Source organism: Populus euphratica, unplaced genomic scaffold (assembly GCF_000495115.2).
Source record: "Populus euphratica unplaced genomic scaffold, PopEup_1.0 scaffold827.1, whole genome shotgun sequence".
NCBI classification, from domain to species: Eukaryota; Viridiplantae; Streptophyta; class Magnoliopsida; order Malpighiales; family Salicaceae; genus Populus; species Populus euphratica.
Genome location: NW_011500689.1, coordinates 20,649 through 32,221, shown reverse-complemented (window position 1 = coordinate 32,221; position 11,573 = coordinate 20,649).

Below are 11,573 nucleotides of genomic sequence, written 5' to 3'. Positions count from 1 at the left end.
GTTTTCATGTGAAATCTTTAGCGTTTCAACTTTCAATCGATAGTTTCAGTTTTGAATTTCGTAGACTGGAGGGATATACCAGGAGGTCGACACGTGTGAGGTTAGAGCTTAGTGGGGTTCTACTGTGGTTAGCCCCACGAACTGTATCGGACGATTGCACTCGATTCAGCAATCTTGGTATCAGAATCGTAGATTTTTCTGGGTCCGTTAAGCCAAGATAGTTCAGTCCTCGGACTTGAGACGCCGCCTTCGGAGACCTGCTCTGCTCCCACCTGGAGCCTCATCTCCGCGGAAATATTTTGGTCCATTTCATTTAATTAATGGATAAATTAGCATAAAGAGTGAATGTTTTCGGTTCGGATCTTAATTAAAACATAAAAACCATTTCATTTCTCTTAAAATATATATATATATGGCATGGGGTTGTGTTGTTGGGTTTTATGGACGGAGATCAATAAGCATTAAAAAATAAAAAAAATAAAAATTAATCCCAATTAATGTATTATTTAATTTAATTAAAATATAACTAGAGTTAAATTTTAAATTTTGAGTTTTCAAATCAACTCATCATCAGATTAACTTAACTTTAACTGTTATAATTATATATTTTTTTGGTTTGTAAGTAGTTATTTTTATTTATTATTTATTTATTTTTGGTAATGAGGTGAGTGGAATTCTTTATTTGATACTTTTCTATAATATATAACGAGGTGATTAACCAATTCATGTGTTTTTTTTTTGGAAGACTTTGTACATACACAAAAACAGAAAAACAATTTTTTTTTATATTAATTTTCATGGTTAGTAAAATGATTATTTACTTAGTACTCAGCAATATTATATTGCTAAGATTGTGTTTGGGTTTTTAATAACATTGCTTTGACAATTTTAAATTAAAATTTATTTTAAGTATAATTTTAATTATTAAATAAATTATATTGATGTGAATAAATAATAATGATGAAAATAAGTTATGAGTTTTAGAAAAAAAGAAGAATGCACAAAATAATTTCTCAACAATTCTATATTGGCGAGGTGATTAATTAGTGATCTTTTTCGTGAGAGACTTTGTAAATAGGAAACAAAAGAAACACAATATTGTTTTATATCAATTTTCATGGTTAGTAAAGCAATTATTTATGTTTGTGTTGGGTTCTTTAATAATATAACTTTAACCATTTCAAATCAAGATTTATTTATGTTAATTACAATTAAAATTATTAAATAAATTGTATTGGTGGGAACAATTAATAACATGTAAGTATAGAGATTGTGAAAATAAATTTAAGAAAGAAAGAAAATGCACAAAAACAATTGTCTTGAAAATTCTTTGGCCATCCCATCATAGCAGTGTTTGATAACATGTTTACATTATGTTTAATAATATTTTTTTATTTTTTTTTATTTTTGAACTGTAAAAATATTAATTTGATATTATTTTTAGATGTTTTTAATATATTGATTTTGAAAACATAAAATAAAAGCTCAAAAAGGTATTAATTTAGTGAATTTTTTAATTTAAACAAAATTTTAAATTACTTGCACCATATTATCAAATACATACTAAGAGTTAAATGCCATCCCTTTAAATTTTCCCCAACCTCAAGTATGTGTTTCCTAACAAAATTAAGAAGATTTAAAAGTAAATTAATTAATTTTTAATAAAAAATAATAAATTTATTAATAATATAAATCAAATAAATACATCATTATCATTATATAATACCAATATTAAAACCTAAGAATTAGGTTTAATGATAAAAATTTTAAACTAAGAAGTTTGTTAAGTTCAAGCTTTATAATTGTTAATATAATAATTATTGGAGGCTTATACAATTACTAATTTCAAGATATATGTAATTAATGAGGTGTATATAAACTTATTCAAATACTGATATTAATAAAAAAAAAAAACTAAGAAGAGAATTACAACTTTGAAAAAAAGTGGATGAATCATTTTAAAATAATGTGCATGATGACTTTGCAAGAAGGAAATAATATCTTCATAAACGCCACCAAAAGTGTACTATGTGTTTGGTATTGTGGTATCTATTGTGGTTGTGGTTTAAAAAAAGTTGTTTTAAAAAAAGTATTTTTAGTTAAGGTTGATTTGAAAAAATAGGTGTTTGGTTAAAACTATGGTTGAAATTGAGGTTAAAAAAAAAGCAATTTAATGTGTTCGGTTAAAAATGATTTTGAAATTAAGGTTATAAAATAATTTTAAAAAATATATATTAATATTGATGGTTTTAAATTTAAATATTGTAGAATTAATTACTCCTATTACATCATGAAATAAATAATACTTTATATAAAATATTTTTTATTATTCCATTAAATTATTTGTAATTTCATTACGTACAAAATTTATCCGATAAAAACTACAGTTTTCATAATATTTTGAGCGTATAATAAAATTAGATAAAATATTATCAGGTATAAAATTGATATTATAGTGCGAGTGAATTTAATTCACTATATACTAATTTTTCAAGAAAAAAATATTATTCACCTTACAATATAAATTAATTTAATTTACTTTAAACTAATTTTTTTTTTTAAAATATTAATAAAATTAAAAATAAGTGTGTGAACAGTGCAATTCACTACACTGTTCGTTCTTTTTCAAGTGAACAGTGCAAATTTATTGCACTGTTCACATATTCTGTTCACGCTAATTAAAATTAGCATGAACAGTGTGCACAAAGCAGCAAAATGTTGCTTCTTCTTTTCTTGCGTTTCGAACGTGAAAAAACATGAGATCCATATATAGTAAAATACGTTTTGTTTTTACCAAACAGGTTATGTCTGCGTTTTATTTAAAATACAGGCACAACCTCGTTATCAAACAGGCTTTAAGACTATCCAATGAGGAATGTCACATCACACATAGAGTCAAGCTTAGAACCATCATAAAGCAACAAGGGAACGAGTTGTGCTATCATATGTCCAATTGACAAAAGATTTCTTCCATCCAAAAATATCAAAGAGTCTCTATCCTTACCACATTCTATTTAAGGACTACCATATCTTATTCAAGGAGCACCAAACTCTTATTTTAAAGAATAAAATATTCTATTTTAGTTTATGATATTTTTAGGGGGTATTTAAAAATATAATAGTAATTGCATTTTAAAATATTTTTTGTTTAAAAATATATTAAAATAATATTTTTTTTTAAAATTATTTTTTATATTAGCACATTAAAAAAATAAAAAAATAAAAAAAATAATTTGAATCAAATAAAAAACAAAAAAATATTCATTTTTTTTTCTAAAATGCTTTTGAAACATAAAAAAAAAATACAAATTCTAAATCTAAAACCATACATAACCTTCAAACAATTATTTAACTCTAATTTTTTTTGATGAAATTGTACAAATATAATAAATTTAATTTAATTTTTTCAGTAATTGTCTTTTAATTATAAGATGATAAATGTTTAAAAGAAACATTATAGTCACCGCTAGCATACCATATGATTCTTATTTCATAGTAATCAATTCTATTAATTTTATTCTCGATGTAAAAAAAATTCTTAAAATAAAACATTAGACTCTATTCAAAATGGTGTGATTTAGAACATATATTGCATGGATGGAATGAATAATTTGATAAAACACTATTGCTATAAAGACCTAATTAATTCAAAATTTAAATCATTAACTCTATTGATTCTAATAAACTCAAATAATTTAATAATATGAATAAAAAAAATCAAATGATGATAAATAATGTGAATATAAATGACAATAAAAAGTAGTAAAAATAATTTGACCCAAGTATATCCAAGTTAGCATGTCAAATATACTAAGTTGTGACATTGAAGTAATCTCATTGAAAATAAACTAAATAAAATCATAAAGTTCAATTATCAAATAACTTAATGTTGAATAGTATAATTGAAAAAAAAACCTCAAGTGAAATTAGGTTAGCAACTAATATCACAATTATATACATAAAATTTAGATAACTCTATAAAAAAAAAACATGAACACTAATTCTCACACAATCAAATTTCAAAGGATATTGAAATCAATCTTAAAAACAAAATTGAAAGATCTTACATAATAACAAAGAAAAAAACTAAATATGAACTTGATAACCCCATGTTAAATACATTAGGAAAAAAATTAAATATCACTTCCTAGCGCATGAAATATTAAATAACATAATTTATTTTTTAAAATATAATAAGAAAAATAAAAAAAACCCTATTTGAGTCCACCCAGGTTAATATGTATAATATGTGACCTAGTTGTTCGAGGTAACCCCCTGTTAAAAGCCAACTTAATAAAATCTTAAAGTTTAATTATCAAATAATTCAATTTTGAAAGACTAGATAACCCAAATCATTTTTAAAATAAGTGAAAAATTCAAAATAAAATAAAATAATTATAATAATAGAACACAATTTCCAATTAAATAAATGATAAAGGATGAAACAAAATAAAAATATCTTAATAAAAAAAATGAGCAAAACCATATGAATCTCCTAAACATAAGTTAATCTACCAAATTTACAACCCATGAAATTCTAGACTTGATCTCAATTACAAAGCTTAATTCTTTGTAAATTTAATGTTGAAAGATAAAATAAAAAAAATCAATTTAAAACACTTGTCAAAGTTAAAGAAACATAAATTGAAATAATGAGTACCAAATTTTATAGGAAAAAAAAATTAAAAAGGGATAAAATTGCAAAAAAAAATCAATTTAAAAAATAATATTAAATAAAAATAATAAAAATTTAAAGTTAAAAGAATGAAAATCAAATCTAACATATAAAAAAAAATTAAAGGAGGAAGAAATTGAAAACAAAATTCAATCTCATGAATTATTTTATATAAAACAAATAGTAATTAAAAAAAAGGACTAAATATAAAGGAGTAGGGGTAATCATTTTTTGTTCGGTTTGGTTTTTATCAAAAAAAGTAACAAAATCAAAATTAAACAAAAACTAGTTCAAACTAATCTTTTTTAATTCGGTTTGGTTTGGTTTTTAGGATAAAAAATGGTTTAAACTGGTTTGGCTTGGTTTTTACGGTTTGAATTGATTTGTTTCTGGTTTTTTTAAGTTTGGGTTCAATTTTTCTCTCTTCCTTAATTGATTTTTTTCATGGTTTGATTTTTTCAGTTATTTTTTTGCAATTTTCTAGGTTTAATCGATTCTTTTTATTTTTTTTGCTCATCCCTATGAAGGAGCAAACAAAGTGAAGGGGTGCTTTGAAATTTTGAAGTGTCAATATGAACATTAAGGGAGAGAGAAAAAATAAAAATGAAAACGAAAAGGCAATCGACACCAAACTAGAGACCCGTTGGTCATGTGCACTGTAATATAGTGGGAGGGCTACCAATGAGATTTTAACTCCACCATAAAAGGTGGTTTTTTATTACTAGAACACACCTTAAGCACAAATGTGTGACAAACACATGTCTGTTATGTTTTTTAAAAAATAATATTTATATTTGTTAAATTTTCAAATATCACCTAAATGAAATTGTTTATTACAAAAAAAAAACCATAATGAAAAGATGAAAATACCCTTATATGCAAGCATAAGATTTTTTTTATTTTATTTTAAAGGTAATTATGTCATTTTACTATGCTAATAAAATTGCAAAGATATAAAAGTCATTGGACGTCATTTTTTATTTTTCTTCTAAGAGTAATTCTGTCATTTCACTTTATAAATATTTTTCAAAAGATTAATGCACCCTCAATCAATTTAATAATATCAAATAAACCTTATGGAAAGATCATTTTGCCATCCAATTTTCAGTTTCAAGTTTGATATTACGAAGGGCAAAACAATCATTACATTATAGCAATTCATAATACAATGAGTCTTAATCCATAGTAGATAACTAAGCCTTCTTAGCTTTACACATACACACACATTATTTAATTATTTGTGAAACTATATGAATGGATTAATAATTAACAAATATATTAAGAGAACTAGGGTTTTTCCCAACTATTTTACTATGAAACTCATCTCTCCTTGTTTTTGTTTTTAAAACCCTCATCTTAGGAGTTATTTATTTATTTATTGAATCCTTTAGTGGTCTAATTTAAAGAGATAATATTTTAAAATATAGAAGAAAGACAAAATTAAAAGATAAAGGACCATGATGTAAAATACGAAGAAAATACATGGCCAATCTAGAAGTTTTTAGAATTTTTATTTTAGCCCAAAAATTCATTTTTTTTTAGTTTTTAGTTTCTAGATTTGAAAGAAGAGAGAGAAAGTCATAAAAATCTATGGAGAAGAGAGAAAGTTTTTGAACTACGGAGAACAGAGAAAGTTTTTAGTTGACCACATTATAGTAATAAAAATAATTGATCTTGGTTTCAATGAGTTTCACTTGACAAGAAGAGTTTGATGGTGATTTTTTTAAAAAAATATTTTTGCATTTCTCAATATAAAAATAAAAGGTACAATAATATGCATATGTAACTAATGGCACATAAAAAGAACTTTTCTAGTTGTCTGGACCAAGATAAGTCAAAATGGTTGGTGTTTCTCTCTCCCTTCTTTTTTTTTTCACGTTTTTATTCCTTACCAAACTAAGTTATCCCTACTCGACACATACATTTACGCATATTTTTAGTTTCTAGGATTGTTGCCTTTATTTGTTTTTGATTCCTAATATTGTTCAAAATATAGATTCTCAGTGTAAACATCATATTTTTCTATACAAATAGGCACTACATTTCTCGTCAATGGTTATTTATGACACTGATAACCACCAATTTCTTTATCAATAGTAAAACTCTATTATCTACACACACTCAGGTATTGTAACTATAATAAGGTATGCAAACATAATCAAAATTTATAAATATCTTGGTTAACAAGTAAGACAAATAAGATAATTTTCATATATGAACATTAATCACCAATAATTTCATGAATCGTCGCCGCCATCACCTAGAAATTCTCAAAACCACTATTAATCATCCAATAATTCAAATAACCATCATTAACCATCTAATAATTTCATAAACCAGAAATAACCATACAATTTGTTATACAAGTTTATAGGAGAAAATACACAACTTATAATACATATTCTATACAATTTGTTATATTTTATGTTTTTATATATTATTTTCTCCTTTTACATTTACTAACTTAAGTATTAGAGCGTCTCTTATTTATATAAAAGATTTGTTTTACAGGAAACACTTAGGCTACAAATAAAAACCTATATTTAAGAACAATCATTAGCCAAAGACATAACCATGGAAAGCCCAATTCATGGCTAAAGTTCTTCATCACATCATTAGTGGCGCTGTTTATACGAACTTGAACAAAAAACTAGATTATTTCCATTTTTATCAACTCTCTTATCAAGTGCAAGTGCTTAACAATGTTGTTCTAACTATATAAAAACAAATTTACACTCTTCTTTTTCATTAATTAGAAAAAAATAACTTTATTAAATGCACCAGGTGCATAAAGACAACTCTAGTTTTATAAAGAAATAAGACAAAGCAAAATGTAAAGTAAGCATAATACTTTAACTTTTCAAAGGAGCTGCGATGAAAAACACTTCTCAGTAAGCTTTAGCCATAAAATGACTATCGCTTCAGTCTCTTTTGAATCTTGCTCGCTTGGTTTTCATTGAGAAACTAGGCAAGATATGAGATTAATAATTGTATAAGCTACTAAGAACAAAAATCATCTTCACTAAATAAGACTTTCCACTATATCAACGAGTTTTACACACTTATCTCTTTAAATATCATGTCTTTATGAAGGACAACTTAGATAACTATAATGACCTTACTAATGTGATCCAAGAAACACCAAAAGATCTATTAGAGGTTCTAGCTGTTCCAGTGATAAGACTCAAGGCTAAAAAATTCAAAGAGGCTTTTAATAGACTTCATCAAGATACATAGGATAAGATGGACTTTAAAAAATACTAAATAATAAAGAACACATCTTGATTAATTTAATTCATGTTTAAGAAAGTCTTGTTGGTAAGCATTTAGACATTACAAAAAAAATAGAATAAAAAAATTCAAAATTGTTAGTTTTGACCTTTTTTTCCTGGTTTGATCATAACTGGAGTTAAAAAAGGAATTAATGTGATTTCAGTTGCATTGAAAAATGGACATGCATAACTTTCCATTGACAAATAAAACTCATTTTAATTCATTAAGAACAAAGAGAACCACACGTTTGAAGTTAGGCTTTGGTTATATCAATAGATTATATAAAAAAACTTTATTCTTATTTAAATTGGTTAGGCTATTGATTTATTTATCTTTTATTTATTAGATCTTTTAAAGATATTAAGATCTTTATTTAAATTTGGGTTCATTGGATTATTATTATTTATTAGATTTATCTATATCCAAAGGGATATTCTATTATATTTAAGATTCTTTATAGTATAAATACATTTTTATAGAGACTTTTTGATGTTGGACTATTAGACTATTTTTAATAAAAAAAAATCATTATTCTTGTTATTTTTTATGTGATCGAGTGTTTCTCATACTAAGTTTTTAATTGGACTTGCAAACTTTTCAAAGGATTGATTAACTTTGTCATGATTTTATATTACTCATTTGCGTCTCTTTATAGGTATAGTGTAAGGGTGATCGTTGCTTATAACTTTGATTCTTCAAAAGAGGTTTTTGTTGGGTCAAGTTGCAATAATTTAAATATGATTTTAACATATTTTGGAAGGTGTCTACATAAGTTGATATCAAAGCATGTGCTATTATCATGTTATATCCCTTTAATCTTTAGTTTGTGTAATTTCTTGATTTCTTCTTCTTTCTAGTTTAGGTCAGGGTCTTATTTCTTAAAAAGGTTCCATTCTTCTCTTATTATTTCAAAGTTTACATAAAACCCTTTATATAAAAATAAAACTTTATCTCACTTAGTGTCTTGATTTTACCAAAAACATTAAATAAAAATTATGATCTTGATCTTTATTTTTTGTTTTTCTTGATTTCAGCCTAGAGTACAAAAAAGAAGAAGAAGAAATCTTGTTTTTACTGAATTGTATGGATAATAAAAAAGGAGGGGATGTTCAAGAAAAATTACAAGAATTGATTGAATTGATAACTTAGAGCATAACCATATATAAGCCCTTGAATATTAGAGTTGATAGAAAGTTTCTTGAATATTTGTTTTTTGATTTTGTTGATAGATAAGTACCAAGTATTAGTATTGCCAAATTGATTTTTTTTCTTGGATTATCTTGCCTTGTTTTTATTTAAATTTAGGTAATATAAATAATTCTTACTTTATTTTAATTGTTTTATTGAAACTCTTGAAGTGAATCTTGACTTCTTGAATTAGTTAGCTTTGTTTGAATCTTTAACATAAAATCCATTGTTTTTTTTTTCGTGTCTTCTCTTCATTACTATATTTTACATAAATTTGCACTGCTATTTGTAAATTTATTCTCAAGTTTCATATATTTTTCTGATTCTTGAGTCTTTATTCTTATAAAGACATCATATTTTTTGTTATTAATTATTTGGTAAGTTTTTAAGTTACCTTTACGATTCTAAATAAACAAATAATGATGTATAAAACAATGATATTAAAAGTAAAAAACCCAATTGAATTGTGTGAAATATGAGGAAACTGATATTAAATAGATGTAAATATATGAGGGGATGTGTAAGAAAGTTTTTATTTGCTACTAACTTTTATTGCAAGTATTGATAATGTCATTAAAAAATATGACACAATTAAAGGCAAACATATCTTGTAGAAAAACAAGATAAATTCGATAATGATAAAGGCTTTGATTAGATAAATACAGAAATTAAGTATTTAAATGATTAGTAAACATTGTTCTTAGTTGTAAGGGAAAAAAGGGTTAAAATGTCTATTAGATGAACATTTTCTCTTTCAAATGAAAGTGTGACACAATCTTTTTATTGTGCACACATTTACATTTTATTTTGAATTCGCACAATGAAATGATAATTTTCCCTTCTAAAACAAAACCAAATAACTTGGTTTGAGGAGTAATATGATTTTTTTCATGGGACCAATTTGTCATTATCAAATTGACCGAGACATCTTAGTTATTTTATATTTTTACTACATAGTAAAATTTGTAAATAACCCTTGTAGCAAAATTCATTTAACTTGCCTCTGAAGGTCTTTTTTAGAATTTCATTTTAATTTGAAAAATAAAATACTAAATTACCCTTAAAATAAATTGTATATTCACTATCTTTTTGAACTTCTAAATAAAAAAATAATATTTTTTTTCATGTCTTCAATATCTTTAATGAAAATCTCCAAGATAAGATCTTCATGTTTTTAAATGTACCTCTATGTCTCCAAAACAATTCTCCATTATCTCTAAATAAAAAAAATATTTATGATGAGATCTTCATTAAAATCTCTATATCTCCATACATTTCTTTATTATATAATGTTTTAATATTATGTACATGTTCACAAAGTTCCATCAAATACCCAATAATTTTAAAAACTACAAATGACTATCTAATAATTTCAAAAACCACAAACAACCATGCAATAAGTCATTCATGTTCATAGGCTAACACAAAACATATAAATACACACTTCCAACTATCTCATTATATTTTCCTTTTCTCTATATTATTTTCTTCTCCTATATTTATTAACTTAACTTAAATATTAGAGTGTCTCATTTTTTCATAGAAACTTGTTTTGCAAGAACCACTCACCTCAAAGTTAAAAATTTATATTGAAGAATAGTTATTGATCAAGGACACAACCATGAAAAACTCAATTCTTGTTTGAAGCTTTTCATGGCTACATCAGTAATATTGATACATCCTTGTATATAACTTAAAATTATAATAGTAAGGAAAATAAAATCTTTTCGTTTCTGAATTTAAAAAATAAAATAAAATGCCTTTTGATTAGTATTTAAAAGTATATTTTTATTAAGGTTTTATATCATTATTTTGCACTTGAAGTATCAATAACTCCTTAACTAAATTATATTTTATAATAACATATCTAATAATATAAAATACCTTTAATTTGTGGTAAATGTTTATTTTAAATACATGTCTATCATATAAATGAAAGGATTGATTGATGAATTTAAGAACTGAAATTTAAAGGACAAAAAGATGACCAAATTTAAAAAACGATGTTGGTACAGTCCAAATCAGAACACTATTCGGTAATTAGGTCATATTTGGAGTGGTAGATCTCGGATTTAGGTCTCTTTATATGGATAGAAAGGTAAGACATAGGCCTACAATTTTCATATGGATCCTAAGATTTAAAAAGGTCATTTTCAAGTCCAAATTGAAGCAACAATAAAGAAGTCCAAATCTGTCCTACAGCCCACGCACTGTTCAGTATTTGACATATATCTAAAGTTCTAGAAATCCGAATGACCTTTATTTTTTTTTTAAAAAACTGAGATAATTTCTTACAACTTTATGTTTTTAAGTAGTTTCAATTCTGATGTTATCAATGATGTTTTGGGTAGACAAGAGAAGATAAAGATTGTCACTAAGTCAAGTGTTGACCACCCACTTATTAATTAATCATCAAATCAATAGTTTTTAATTTTGG